This window comes from Haliotis rubra, unplaced genomic scaffold (assembly GCF_003918875.1).
Source record: "Haliotis rubra isolate DU_JTF1 unplaced genomic scaffold, ASM391887v1 Scf190, whole genome shotgun sequence".
NCBI classification, from domain to species: domain Eukaryota; kingdom Metazoa; phylum Mollusca; class Gastropoda; order Lepetellida; family Haliotidae; genus Haliotis; species Haliotis rubra.
In genome coordinates, this window is record NW_025765892.1 from 192,485 (window position 1) to 208,839 (window position 16,355).

General features: G+C 37.1%; 1 protein-coding gene across 1 annotated transcript in view; it reads right to left on the reverse strand.

Annotated features, from left to right (window-relative positions):
• LOC124274405 (roundabout homolog 2-like) overlaps positions 1-16,355 on the reverse strand; it is a 310,106-nt gene that overhangs the window by 74,991 nt on the left and 218,760 nt on the right. The window contains 1 exon segment of the mRNA XM_046709782.1: positions 7,358-7,429. The gene's annotated coding sequence lies outside the window, so the exon portion shown is untranslated.

The window sequence follows — 16,355 nt, forward strand, 5'->3', positions numbered from 1 at the left end:
GAATCCTGTTAGTCACATTTTACAAGGAGCATGGGTTTCTAAAGACCCGGGTCTTCAAGGGTAAACAGTTGTTACAGTGCCTGAAATATAGTGCAACCCTAATGGTGTCAGTCAACAATTTCTCCCCAAAATGACTCAACGGCTGCAACTTCTGACACTGAAATATACCGTGAATCCTAATCTGATATCCTATCCTCAAGAATCCACTTGACGCTGGAGTTAGATAATCTGTAACAACAACCAGAGATAATATGTCTTGGGAACTGGAGTTAAATGTCTGTCAGGTCAGAGAAAACCATGAACGTGACAGTTTAACAAATGAAACCTCTCCAGATGCATGAATCTGACTGCAAAGATATACCCACATCTGATCTGGGTGTCATAAGAATGAATAATCTCATTAGCATCCAAAGCAATTACATTGCCCTGAAAACATATTTGCCAGCACTTTTAAGCCTTCTGCAATTTAACTGTAAAAATAGGTTCTCATTTATAAAATACAAAGCCAATGATAGCACTTCTTTCAACATGGGTTATAAATCTTAAATTTCTGTTTCCCAGACAATTACAAATTTTTAGGCATACACTGGTACTTACTGTGAAAAACAGTTGACCACCATAGTTTATATATACTCATTGAGAGGTTTGTGTGTTCACAATAAAACAATCCACCATAGTTTATGTATACTCATTGAGAGGTTTGTGTGTTCACAAAACAACAAATAGTCTTCATTATTCGTGAAACAGGGACACATACTAGCCTCACACTGGAGCAGCCCACAAAGCTAATCCTGTGCATGAAATTACACGTCCTGAACAATCCCATAACGAGACCATTACGAACTCGACATCAAGATATGCACTTGAAAGGCCTGAAGTCAACGCTCACATTACATGTTTAAACAGTTGACAAGTCCTTTAGCGTAGTAAATGTCTGTGTTGGTCGCATGTCTTCATCTCATTACGATGCTGTAACAATTATAGGACTTTGTCCAACACACTGGTCTGATATGCGAGAATTCACATTTGTACCTGCGCCAAGAAAGCCTAATCTGAACCTCACATGACTGCACCTTGCAGTTAATGAATGATTAATTGTAGAAATAGTTTAAATGATGCATGTTTATTCTTTTCCAAATGTGTGCACTCCATCATTTTTAAATACTTTGTATAAAAGTTATTTCTCATATACCTTTCAGTACTGAATCACATGTTTAAAATACCTTTCATGCTATATCCCCCTATTAGTACTTCATCAAACCATCAGTACCTAAAACATTTTCAAAATTAAAATGCATTCAGATGACAATTTCAGATTATTTATACAAAGTTACTACTTATTCATTTGAAATATTTATTGCACTTCACTTTAAAAAAAACTCCTTCAAAAAGTCATTTGCTCAAATTCACTCAATCAATACCTCGACATAATGCATCTCACATTTAAAAAAAACAACATCGTTTTATTCCTTACATTATACAATAGTGTATGTGAAATAATTGATTATGTTTTTATCAGATACTCAATCACATTTTTAACCTCGACAATTCAAAATAAAACCTTGCCATACTGTAATGGGCAAATCCAAACTTGCTTAAGGGTGCGTCCAACACAAAGATGATTTACTGCCTCTAGCCTGAAGCATGAGATGCTTATCTGTCGGAACACTTTGTACCCTGGAACCAAAGCTTTCCAAGACATTAACTTCAAATACATACATTATTTGCAAATAAAATATTCATTCATATTTAGGGCAACACCCGAAAATCGGGTGCTTCTGTCAATTACTAGTGCAGACACTGTTTATACACATCTTTAGGTTTTTACAAAACGATCGTATCTCCTCTAGGTAGACTGGGTCCAAGCTTGAATATTTCTTTTCATACGTTGTTTAGAGCTGATAATAAAAAGAGACTTACCATATAACATGGAGGTGTAACGTATGTGTTTGCATGTCGAAGGCGCTTTGTTGCCTTCACAGGTGTTTTAACCCAGGTGGATGGTATATCTGTATTATTGGACCTCACACAGTTAAAACTTGATGAGATTTGAAGATAAAGATCTTCTGTAGTCTGACGCAGTGTACCCAATAACCCTGGGGTAAAGACCCTTCTGTGAGGATATGTCGCCTAAAACTATCCCTACAGTGGACAAACTGATGCAAAACTTTGTCTCAAACACTAAGATATCAATATGATCACAAAATATTTCTCAGGTAATGCTTCTTCAGACGAAAAACACTGAATGTCCTCTCAAGGTCGTATGATTTGTGAGTATAATATATTGACATTTATCCAACTTGTCCTTGATGTAATGACAAGAAAATTCATAACCCTGCTTATTAATACTATTTTGTCAAATAAATAGGGTATTTTGTGTGAGTTTCTCTGATATGAAACGGGGCGGTAGGGTGGCTTATGGTTAAAGTGTCCGCTCATCACGCTGAAGACCTGTGTTCGATTCCCCACATGGGCACAATGTGTGAAACCAATTTCTGGTGTCCACCGCCATGATATTGCTGGAATATTGCTAAAAGTGGCGTAAAGCCATACTCACTCACTCACTCTAATATGAAACAGTAGTAAAACACTACCACAAGATTGTGATGTTACAACAGTCCTGGTATAAGTTGTTGATCTTTTGCACATAGCCCCTGGTCAACAAGACATCTACGGTCATAAATTACACGAACTTATTTGACTAATGAGTTTTTTATCTCACCCAGGATCTCAGGTGTGACTGTGTGCGAGGGGTCCCCAGGGGCGTGCGGACAGGTGACAGGCTCACACAGGTACAGGAGCCTGTCCCCATGTCATGGGTGTGTCGTCTCCTGAGGGGTTATATCAACTCCCAACTTGATGTAATCAACATGTAGATAACTGAGGAAGAGGTTTATCATATGCAGAACAGGTTCTGTAGTAGGGAATTGTGGAAAGATAACTTTGTCTGCTGCTTTAAGGGTTAAATCAATTATTTGTTGAATTTGGAACAGATTTCTGTGAATAGCACTCAATGTTTACAATTAACAGACGAACTATACACAAGAACATCTCTGAACATATACTACCCATCAAAAGTTTAGACTCACTTAAAGCACTCACTATATGTTATGTATATATACATAGTTACCGAAGATGAATTTCTCCACTAACTTGCGGGAACAAACTGCAAACCTTATGCAGATGAATTGCATGAGGATCATGCATCAAATTGCTGAAAAGCATGTGCAAATATCGTGCATGTGAACAGCTGCGGTTTGGTGTAAAGTTTTGTTAAGAATTCACCAATTTTCACTGAGTTTCAATCATTTAATCATGACAATAATCTTTTCAACGTTACAAATTTGTTTTACAATACATTAGTTCATGTGTAAACAATACCTTTGAACTGTATAGAATATTTTGCAAAATCTAGTTGAACAGTTGACTGAAGTAAGTGGCTACATTTACACTAGTGAGTCTAAACTTTTGAAGGGGAGTATAAGTGAAACAAATTATAATGAATACCTTTCAGTAAATTAACATTTAGTTCCGAAATAATATTAAAGGACCATTTCTCAATTGAAATGACTTTGGAAACAGTGTGGTTCTAGGACTAGGATATAAACAACAGTCGAGCTAATCCACACAGTGTTTGAAATCCTAACCGGGGGATATTAAAGGACCATTCTCAATTGAAATGAATTTGGAAAGAGTGTGGTCCTTTTAGTATTTTACCACATCTTTGACAACAATTTCCCGATGACAAACATCAGCACTGGTTCATGTCCCATTACTCCTGTTTCAGTAATTATTCTATGATTATTCCAAAGAAAACAGAACAGAAAGAAGATGTTTGGCGGTAAGTTATGTCTGTAAATAGAATGATAATAGCAACTGAAAAAATACGTAACGTTCAACGGTATTACATAAAGAATATATCACTTTGTACACCTGTTTGATAGATTAAACAGGTAAAACAAGCAGATGAAGAGAAACATCTCATTATTTATGGTCAGGAAGACAGTAAAAAGAGGAAAGCACAGAGCATGGTAATGAACGAGACGTGGGTTTGAAATGCTCTTTATTGTTAGTTGATGAACAACACATGATAAGATTTTGCTGTACAACTCGTTTGTTTTACCAATTCGTCAGTCCTATATACATCGAGTAATTGTGTGAGTGAGGTAGATTAATGCTTAGTCCCTGAATATACAGTTTAACAGCAACAAATAAACGCATTTAAATTGAAAAGAAGCCCCAGTGAGTTGGCAGATTCGGGCTTCAGAAGGAGGGCTAGGCAGGAAGGAAACTATTGTGGTTCTGGGATTGTGAGACAGACTATGAGTGAGGATATAGATCAGCACGTGCTTTGCAGTTTCCTGAACACCTGTCTATCTCCATCCACGTAACTTTTCACCATATTTTGCCTTACTGCCTTGGAATCCGTTTTGGCAAATAATCACAAATGGCTTCACCCATTAGTTGATGTTTACATTTTCCCTTCTTACTTTCATTATTGTGCTTCCACATAATGCAAATAGATCCTTGCAATCTAACTACAAAGGTTCACATCTACTTAAATGTAATTATCATCGATTAGACGTTATACAGTCATCTTATACGATGTTGACACACTTTAATTTATAGGCCTGGAAAGAGGAACTGCCTGAAGGAACGCTGTGTCTGAACATGCAGTAACATCAGACCCAAACTATCAATTCTGGTTACCTTGTAAGTAGAGGGTACATCTATTTTGGTGTAAACAGTGTCTGAAAACACAATCCCTGCTAAATACAATCAGCTTTTCATTTCCATCTCTGAAAAGTGGCAAACCTCAATTGCCACTGAGAGCGAGTTGTTTGCCACGTTTAGGTATTTGTAGCTGCCCGACTGGCGGATCTGATTTCACAGTTTAGTGATGGAATCGGTGCGAGATGATGACGATGTATGGCTTAGGATTAGGACATAAACAACAGGCGAGCTAATCTACACAGACAGTGTTTGAAATCCTAACTGGGGGAATATTTGGTCAGTTGGCGAATTGTGGTCAGGTTGTGTGGCTCATATACGGATGATAAGACAGGCTTCTAGAAGCAAATCTAATCTGGAGGAGCATATGTGTGAAACTCGAAGCACATGTGGCTTTAGTTGCGGGAGCGGGGGGAACCAAGGGTTACTGGAAGGTCCCAGCAAGCTCTGGTGCACAGATAGCTCAAATATGGTCACTCAGCACAAGAAACCCATGAAACTGTGGAACAATCCCTTCTACTGCCATGTTACTAACACACTGAACCAGGACCAACACAATAAAGGATGATATTTCATGGAACTTCTGAAACAGCTGATTATTGAATATGTATTTTCATGATGATATATGCTATCATATTGCAATTATTGCTCACGTAATGTAACCTGTAACCATGGTAACAAAGTATCCAACTGCAAGACTAGTTTACTAACACTTTGTGGAACACTGATTTACTCAACAGCATGTCGCTATATATCCTGTGTGAGAGCTCAATACAAGTTAATAAATGTTAGGTCGACAGTTTTGATCATAACAAAGCAGGCTTGTCTAATCAATAACTAAAAACATGAAGCTCAGAGTAGGGAAACAATTTCATTCAACTGCAACATAAACAGTCACAAGTGACAGAACCACCCCCCTCCACTGCCACCCCACCCACCCTCTCGAGTCTGGCGAGCCATCTATGAACGACATGTGACTGATGGGTGTGTGTTTTTCCAAGTACAAAGTTTCAGGGGGATACGGCATATGTTTGTGGGGGATACGGCATGTTTTTGAAACATTCTTCACTAACCACGTGGATTCCAGCCACATCTGCAGATGTGAATGACAGTAACAGACGTTAAGACGTGACAGTTTTCGCCATAAGTAACATCAAAACTTGATCTTTTACAGGAGGCAGATGTAGGATTGTATTTGTCTTATGACACATAAAATAAACATGATGATACTAGAGATGATGATGATGATGATCACTATGATGTACTATGATGATGAATGTGTCGGGATGAGGCAAATTGCTTCGATTATATATTTTAAAGAATAAAGAACACAGAACTGCTACTACAAATTACTCCATGTTGAATGTACGCTCGAAAACGCACATGTACATATTTAGAATGGCAAAAACATTTGAGTATTTCACGAGCGCAGAACTGACTGCAACGTGCAATCATTATCACCATGTGTCAGATTTACTGTTGCAGAAGGAGGGCAGGGACCTCCTGGAAGCCAGCGCCGACTGGACAGACTTCAGCAGGACGGGGGATGGTGTAATCAATACAAATTATGATAGCCATATAGGATCCAATATCATTTATAGTCAATGTCCGTCACACAGCACGCTACAACGCTGCCCTGATGGGACGAGGGCTGGAAACAGACATGAAGACTTCCCGCCAAAGACAGGGAGGAGAAATATTCAGGGTGCAAGGTTGAGAGGGGAGAGGGGGGGGGGAACTACAGCTGTAACATGTTGCACTATGGATGTTCAAGATTGGTGATAACAAAGGTCACTGAATATCCTGAATGCCTGAATGTTCCTTGTGTTGGTCGTCCTTGTTTGAAAGGTTTTGTCAGATGATGGTGACACAAAGAAACTGACCATTTATCCTCGTACTATGAAAGAGATGCCAAGATACCACAGTGTCAGTTTACATCTACTGTAGGTGGACTAACTGGGAAATACCTTTTGTTTGTTGTGTCTTTACAAATAACTAGTATTATTGATAAAATCATTACAATACATGAGGCTATGAGAAAAAAACTTCATTATTTTGGGTCAAACAACTGTACTACTGTCCAAATAACTAGTATTATCAATACTCAATCATTACAAACAATGAGGCAATGAGAAAAAACAACATTATTTGGGGTTCACACAGCCTCACACAACTGTACTACTGACCATACAACTAGCATTATCAATACAATGAATGAGGTCAGGAGAAAAACAACAACGCTACAACAGCAAACAACTGTATTATATTTGCCAACAACTATACTGCCCCTAAACAATCATACATTATTATTATTGCCCTAAACAACTGTACTACATTATTATTATTGCCCTAAACAACTGTACTATATTATTATTATTGCCCTAAACAACTGTACTACATTATTATTATTGCCCTAAACAACTGTACTATATTATTATTATTGCCCTAAACAACTGTACTACATTATTATTATTGCCCTAAACAACTGTACTATATTATTATTATTGCCCTAAACAACTGTACTACATAATTATTATTGCCCTAAACAACTGTACAACAGCCCCAAACAAATACTACCCAAACACAATGGACATAAATATGTGTAGTAAAGTGAAAACATTCCTACCTTTTCTGTAGAAATCCTTAGAATCACAAAGTAAATCCAAGTGCAATAGTGTTACTCCAAATAGGTACACCTCTGCTGAAACACAAGAGAAAAGGCCTTGAGTTGATGTCACGTAAAGATCAATCAGTTTCAAGTGAACATTGAGGAAAGTGTATCAATTATTGAAGTGTTCCTAGTGTTCTACACTGTGAGATACGTGAACGTAAACACCGGTTATTCTCTGTTATTCCACAACGAAGAGTCACCATAATCAATCTTACTGTGTAAATAGGAGGTGTTAGCACGCTGGTCTCTTAGAGTACCAGGCACTGCAATCCCTTGACACTGAAATAGATGTGCAATACATGCGATGGACACAAATATCCCAGAACCCTATTTGCTTGCCACAGTGGTGCAAGACGTCGCAAATAACAATTTCAACGAGCATCACATTATCTCCAATATGCAGCTTTCGGGGAGTCCACATTTGACTTTTGAAGAAGCATGTTCCTGCAGACTCACGCAATGACAACATCCGTCATGACATATTCATGTACATCTTCGTACATGTTCAATAAAACTGATGCCGCAGAAGCGTGGTTCCAGGTTTCCTTGAAACAAAGATCCGAACTGATGCTTCATACATAGCCCATACTCCATAGAGGCAGTAGCACAGTGTGACAATGGTTACATTCTGTCATCCTGCTCCAGAGCCATTAAAGGGTCCACGAGGAGGAGTACCCAAACCAAAACAATAATCCAGGGCCGACTGACGCACTCACATTAAACAAGCCCACACCACGTTCAGCTGGTATCCCAACTGGCATTGACGATTCCGTGATTGATCCAAGAATCTACAGTATATGGTCCGGAGTCTGTTCAAAGCTTGTATCATCCTACAAGTGACCATCCACCAGTAGCATGTGTCTAACCTGATAGCTCTGTGTCTCTCTCCCTCGCACTGTAATGGCCAACTAAGCCGTGTGCTTGGCGTAACCGGCTCTCTCCCTGGCCCTAACAGCCTACAGGCGTGAGGATTCAGCAAGCTAGATTCCCTGCATACAGCCTAGTGTGGCTGCTTTCTGTTAGGCATGAATGAACGATAGAAGAAAGAAGCATTTCCCCCCACCAGGGCACCTGTCAATCAAGCCTGGGAGAGGGATTGTCTAGTCTCATTAACCAATGAGAACACTCCTAGCAATGATTGACAGGCAGAGAGATAATGAAATGAGAGTGGACTGTCACTTAGGACCTTTGTATAATGAGGTATTGTATAGTAGGGCCCTATAGTGAGGTTTACACTGATTGTCCCTTGGCTGATTTCTTTCGCGTTATAACGAGGCCTCTGTTGATCGTTCTTTATGGCAAGATGATACATGACTTCTGGTTCTCACAGTAATAAGAGTCTGCATTATTTCATCATTAACCACCTACTTAAGATAAAACAGTATCTGTCCTCAAAAAAACAAATATTACTATTTCTACAAACCATTGTACTACATTGGTCATTAATGATGATTTATAATGACAAAACACACTCTGTCTTCTGGTGGTACTCCTCGAGAAATTTCACAATGTAATATAGATACAAGATATTTATTGCGCAAACGTTCCATGTATACTGTACACTGGTGATATTGACACCAAGTGGTATAATGATAGAGAACTGAAACATTTATTCTTAGTGTTGGTGTCCAGTTTATTGGTGAATAAATATCCTGCATCCAGCTCTCATTGTAATATAATCCTTAATCAACAGTAACTGTCAACTACAGAACTGCTGTAGTCATACAGACAAACTACATGCAATCCTACATCTTTCCCTTTATATTTTCATCTTTCATATTTCTAATAATAATGGGTACCCGGTGGGATAAGTCATGTGACTACAACCTTCTAGCACCTGGCTGCTTGGGTTATCTGGGGTAATAATATGCTGTGCTTTGATCGTTAGTGCTATGACCTAAGTTTGGCGCCACATAAATGGATACTTATTATTATTCATATATTTAATATAATTTGTTTTTAAAAATATACTTTAGAGCATCATTATATTCCCACTAAAACTAATCAGTTACCTCCTACCACATAAATACAAACTGTGTTATATAAACATGTTTCAACTACTGACATTGAGAACTATGATTCCTGTAAATGCTGGTTACCAAGGTAACACACAGAATCATAATTTCTTTACATAATCAATATTTGAAAAGAGCAAAAGGATGAGGTATAAAGAGATAGTTTAGGACATAGAAAGAGAAATAAAGTGATTACCTACTTGGTACCAAGCAAACCTGTTGTTGAGTAGGAAGTGTTACACAATAAGCAGTAGGCCAAGTGGGCCTGACATGGCTGGAGGTGTCAGAGTGGGTGTTATCCAATGTGTAATTAATTGCCATGTTACAGTTTGATTGACATAATAAACAGTTTAAACTGGCATAATAAAGTCATCAATTGCTAATTTTTAACATCTTGAACACACTAATGGAAATAATGTGATGTTTATTTTGACATATTTTTCCAGAAATGACCTTTGATGATATGAAGCAGGAAAAAAGAATACTGCAAACATGGCCATGCTTTTTACAAGATTAGGGATCCAGCTGACCTTCCAAATGGTACATTCAGAGCAAATAACAAATTTTGTTTATGTAATAAACAACAAAAACAACATGCACTGCCTTGTTTTAGATTTAACATATGTTATATTTGGGATTATGCTACATTTGGCCATTTTCTAAATGTCTAAAAACTAAAGCATATCTTGGCCTGTGTGGGTAGTTAAAACTATGAATCTGAAACTTCACTGAGAGGCATTTTAGAAGTTGGGAAGTACAAAATTGAAAAACTTTATGGTTAACAACTTCTTTATTGAATCTGCATCAATATGTTGCACTCGTAATATAGACGTTGTTATCCGTAAAAGTTTATCAATTATGAATCTGAAACCTATGAAAATACAATGCCAATAGAAAGTGGTCAAATGTAACTTGATCCCAAATATAACATATGTTAATTTAAAACCAGACAGTAGCATTTTATTTATCTTTCACAAAACAAAACTTGTCATTTTTTCGCAATTTATCATTCTTACCGTCAGCAATTCGAACCCAAAAAAACAAGAACTAAGCCCCAAGGAACATATATGTCATTGGAAATCAATTGCTACCATGACTTTAACCAACAGTCCAGAGAAACACATTGAAACTAACACAACTTTGCGTGACTGAAATTAACACTGACACTGACAAGCCGAGAGTGACAAGTGACTTGTACGTTGCATAATGGACATCAGATGTGCTGGCCAGTCCCACCTCCAATATCTTGTTAGTACCCAGTGGGGGACAACAGCTGTCAGACCAGCGATTACATAATGTAATTCACAACCTAATGTCCTTCACAGGCCTGCATGTAATTTCTGTGGATTAACTGTCAAATACCTGTGAACATCACTGTTTTTTTTTCTCAGTAAATACACTGCTGAGCAGGATTAATCTATGAGTGGTAAGGAATGGGTTTTGTAGATGGTCAGTTTTACCTGAACTCAAACATTGTCATTTACTTACAATGGAAATCTAAGGAGATTAGTCGTCTCATTAATAGTTTGTTGTCATGTGATAGGTGTGCTCCTGGGTGTCATTACACAATTAATACTGATGTTTTATGCAAATTGTATGCATGGTGGGAACTAGCTGTAGAGCCAAACATGCATAACATGTTCATGAACACCTGGTGTTGTCATTTCCATTCGTATACTTGCCTCTACTATTTTAAACCCAGTGGAATCTTTTTCGGAAGATTTGTAAACATTTTCTGACGAAATGTTTACATGAGACAAATATGACTTTGAGATTGTGTTTTTCAATAAAACAAGCCTAGCAATTCCATTACCATGTACAAAACATACAAATGTAAAATACATTTCATTATAAATAATTTGTTTGGGAGTAAGTACAGTATATATCAAGCATAATTTCTATCTGGCAAATCCATATTTCTACATTGAGAATAGATTCTTTTCATCCCTACACAGGAAAGCCAACCTGACATTTTACAGTGTATCTGCCCTCAAGTTCTACATCATGACATTTTCCTGTAAGACTGAAAATTCTATTATTTAAAACAATTCATTGAAGACTGACTGTTGAACAGCAGTGTGTTGCAATAACCCAAAACTATATCAGTCGTATGAAAAAATTATCATTGTAAATTTGTTTATGTTGTGTATAAAAGAACAAGTTTAGACCTTCAAACATAAGTGAGTGAGTGAGTTCAATTTTACGTCACACTCAGCAATATTCCAGCTATATGGCAGCAGTCTGTAAATAATCGAGTCTGGACCAGACAATCAGGTGATCAACAACATGACCATCGATGTGCGCAGTTTGTAACCGATGACATGTGTCAACCAAGTCAGCGAGCCTGACCACCTGATCCCGTAAGTCGCCTCTTACAACAAGCATGGGTTATTGAAGATCAGTTCTAACCCGGATCTTCATGGGTTCAAACATAAGAGGCTGTGTTGGCAGTTTGCTGGGTTTTTTCTCTATCATTATTATATCTAAAATCTCCATCTATTCTAAAAGTAAAGTTATCTCATGAAAATACATTTCCATAAAATGAAAAGAATTATTTAAAAGAAGAACAGAACAATGCTTTATTCCAGCGTGAGGAACCTAGACTTGCCAGATGATCCAAGACTTGAGTTGTCTCCAGTAATACATTCCCTAGGGTCTGGGAAACAAATAAAATTAATTGCATAAACCGTTACACCATATGTCACGAATATCATTAAATGGGTCAAGAGGATGATATTGACATGGGATACATGTAACCAGCAGCATCATCAATATACATATCTGAGTTTGACACTACCTTCACAGCAGGAAATAAGATAGTTGGTGCATAATTGAATATCACGATCAATTACCCGACATGTAGAACCAGTGACAGATTATCTCGCAGAGGTGACAATATCCACGATTACCACCTGCTTAACAAATACTGTATTTGGAGTTGGGCACACTGGACATGTTGGTGAGTGTGACGTTAGAATAGAAACAAACAACTGTGGAATCTGATGTCTCCGGAGCACATACTTGACACCTTAGTACAATTATTATCTGAATATGTACAATTGTTATCATTATTTAAATGTGTACTGTATTTGCTTTTTGTACGTGTATATGCCAATGGATGAATAAAAAAACAACTGTGGAATATTTATAAACATGCTGATTTAATAAAAAAAATGTTATTGCAACAAATGGAAATCAGTTCTTTACAAAATTCTGAAAATCTTAAACTAACATCTTGTCTCTGAAATGAACATATTTTACCCAAAAAATTCTTAAATCATCTTTATAAAATACGATAAAAAAAAGGAGACCAAATACCTTCTTGAGACTTGCCAAACGTGACAGATTCGCATGAGATATATTTCAAACCAATCTCTAAGTTATACATTACAAAAGTCACAGAAGAAGAAAGAGACCTAGATTAATGAAAAATAGAAAAAATAGAAAAAACATCCTCTAAAACAGTCCAGAAAACTTTGGGAATGATTGAGAACTGGTATAAATATTGGACATGTTTGTTTCAGGGTCTCGATGACTGACTTTAAAAATATTACCATATTAAATAATACATATGTTTTGACTTTTTTTATAGTCATTGAAAAGCCTGTGAATATTTCATAACAATGGTGTATGTTTCAAGGACATTGGTGGTGTGTTTCTGCATCATGTAAAAGCTTTGCACAATATATCCATTCCTGTATGACATAAATAACAATGAATGTTGTAGCATGTGCAATCATGCATACACAATGTTAATAGTTGTCACAGGACTTTGAGAGAAAACAATTCAAAGCTTGCAAATCCACACCATCAACTTTCACCAATCTGTACACTAAACCTTACACAGATTACAGCATAAGAGAGTGACCTTGAGTAATAATAATTAAATAATACAAATAAAAATATCTTCCGAAATAGTCAACAAAACTTTGGGAAGCTTAATTCAAAATTAAATTTCCCAAAGACATAAAAGTGACAATTTGTTTGTCCATAACAACTCAACATAATTATAAATCAAACAATGACTGAATATAGCTAAATAATTAATTAACTGCCAGTACCTAGCATATTAATTTTAACCTACTTTAATGATTAACCTTAGATTATACCACTCTGTCACTATAAATAGATAAATATCTGCGTGCTCTACTTGTTCCATTCCTGATCTCAAGAAGCCTGACTTATTTTGAAAACATTTAATTAATGATTCATAAATTCTACACATCCTGTATTCTGATAACCAATGATTTAATTGATTTCATCCGTCTTTCTCTTGTAACACTTCATTTTCACCTGTACTTCCTACATTACGAGTTAAGTATCAATCAGCCCACAGATGACACTCGGACGAAGACAGTACAAAGCCACCTCATATGTGAAATTAGTCTCAACAAGATCTTTTCATCGTGTTAAACCCTTTACAAATATTCTATAAATCCTTCAGCTCACCATATGACATTTTGAATGCAAGCCACAAAAGCGTTATTGATAAGTTCCAAATTGGATAATGCCAAATGAGTGCCCCTAAAGAAAGTGTTCATTGTTTAGTGGACATTGTTTATTTGTGACGAAGGTGGACATTGTGCTGCTGTCAGATGGTATATGTTCCGACAGAGTCACGTACCTACTAACCACCCAACCATATGTTGATGTAAGCTTCTTACCACGACCAGGACAAAGCTTGGCGGATTAAACAGACTTTCCACAAAAATACATCCATAACAGAAGAGTGGAAGATTTCACCTGCCAACAGGCCCCTATGCAACCAGGCACGCTTCGGAGCATGAAATTAGCCACAAAGAGAATTATAGTCTTGCATCAATAATCTCTTGAACATCCAAATATCATTGTCTAACCAAAAATGTAAATTAGCAGGGAGGTGAAATTGGAATGAAAATATAGATTTCAGTTCAGTTCTAATAATGATATTTCCATCATCATCATCATCATCATCATCATCATCATCATCATCATCATCATCATCATCATCATCATCTGTGCTGTATAACAAAGCATCACTTATACTGCTACATCTGTGTCTTTTCTTCAAAAGTGTCTGCATGTTTTAATTCCCTCTTGTGATTCCATGTATTGATGTTCATTTGAAATTCTGACATGCTGATACGTGACACAAATACGGGGTCCAAAGCCCTGTTACCTTCTCTCGCCCAGACAGCAAAATCACTGGCGTCAAACGGAGTCAAGTCCACTGTGAAAGTTTTGCACCAAATTACACAAAGACATATCTCGGGGCAGTTCAAAACTGGAACAATGGATCCCACATGCATGCCCAGTTAGGATAACAAAATGAATAGGCTCGAACTGTTGAGGGTTGAATTGGAGACCTCATTGATTGGAACTGGTGTTTTTAGTGGACATTTAATAGAAAGAAATGTCCATAGTATTTCCTGTATCTGGAGGATTACGGCCTCAGGTGTTGGTTTAGCTTGTGACACCTCTTTGGTCAAAGTGTCCTTCACGGTGGTGATATTGTTGAAGAACGTAACTGCTAATTACACTGTTTTGTGGGGTGGTAATGAGCTGTGTTGAAGCAACTGTTGTCTGATTGACACACTACATGGCAATGCTTTTGTCCCGCCTTTCATCGTGCAAATAGAGATAGTTGTACTCTGTGAAAGGCTTTCATGACAATGCATTAACAAATTTTGAAGGAAGAGGACGGACTCGACAGATATTTTACAGAGTAGATGAATCCTCAAAAAGATTCCTCCCTGGGCAAGTCACAGAGACATGCTGGAAAGTAAAGGAGCAATTTATTTTTTAAAAATAATATCAAAATCCAATACCAAGAGGTCCAAAAGTAGAAAATGATGGCTCAAGCATCTAAGCCATCTCTACGCCATGGCCACTTCACAGAGTCCTACATCCAGAACAATGTCGCACGGATTAATCGTGTCCAACACTTGCCCGTGAAGTAGTTTAGCCAGGGTATATGTGGGTATTGGACACGACAGACATATTTCACCCCTACAGCTTCAACTTGATCCCTTCCCCGCTGTCATGGATTAAAACATTTGCGATCACAGCAACATGATATTGTCGTCTGACCAGAGGAGAAATGCGACAATTTGTCATTGTCGCGATGAGGTTTAGTCCTCAACACTGGAATCTGAAACCACGTGAGGTGTGACCGGTGTGGAAATCCATCCTTGGAATTGGTCATTCATACGCTTCACTTCTTTAAAATTAATTCTCACACCTGGTAATAACAAGCGATCTCTTATTTAGCTGCGTACTTTAGTACCGTACAGTTCCTAAGAGGAGTACATCACTGAGGTTGTATGAACTAAAACAGCTGCAATCTGACTAATACTTCATGAAAATTAATACTTTACTTGATATTTGTTTAGTCTGTCCAACTGGTTTGAAGATTTCATTATTAAAATGTTTCTTGTGGTGCTAAAACCTTCTTTTACCAGAAAATTGCATATACACATTTAACATCTTATAAACTTTCGGTCCATTGGTACAAACATATTTTAATTATTTACAAATTTTATTCACTTGGAATCCTCTGATTTTGTACAATATATATGCTTAGGGAAATAGACATGTGGCATTGATCTCACTATTGGACATCTGACTCAACAGTTATGTGAGATACTGTTTTATACAATATGTTCACATTGGGTATTATATAGACAGCTCTACTGCAAAACAGCTTTAAAGAAACTATCACTGATGTCAAACATAAAAAAATATTGCTCCATGAATGTTTTTTGTTTAGTTTTTCTACCAAAATAAGAAAACAATCATTTTCTGACGAAAAAAATCAAAACAAAAACTTACTCATCAACATGACGACTCAAAATAAATAGCAGACCACACAGTGTTTCAGAATAATCTGTCTTGGCTGGCTGACATCACAACACACAGACTTCAGTTGTGTTTGTTCCTTCACATGTTTTGAGTGGTAT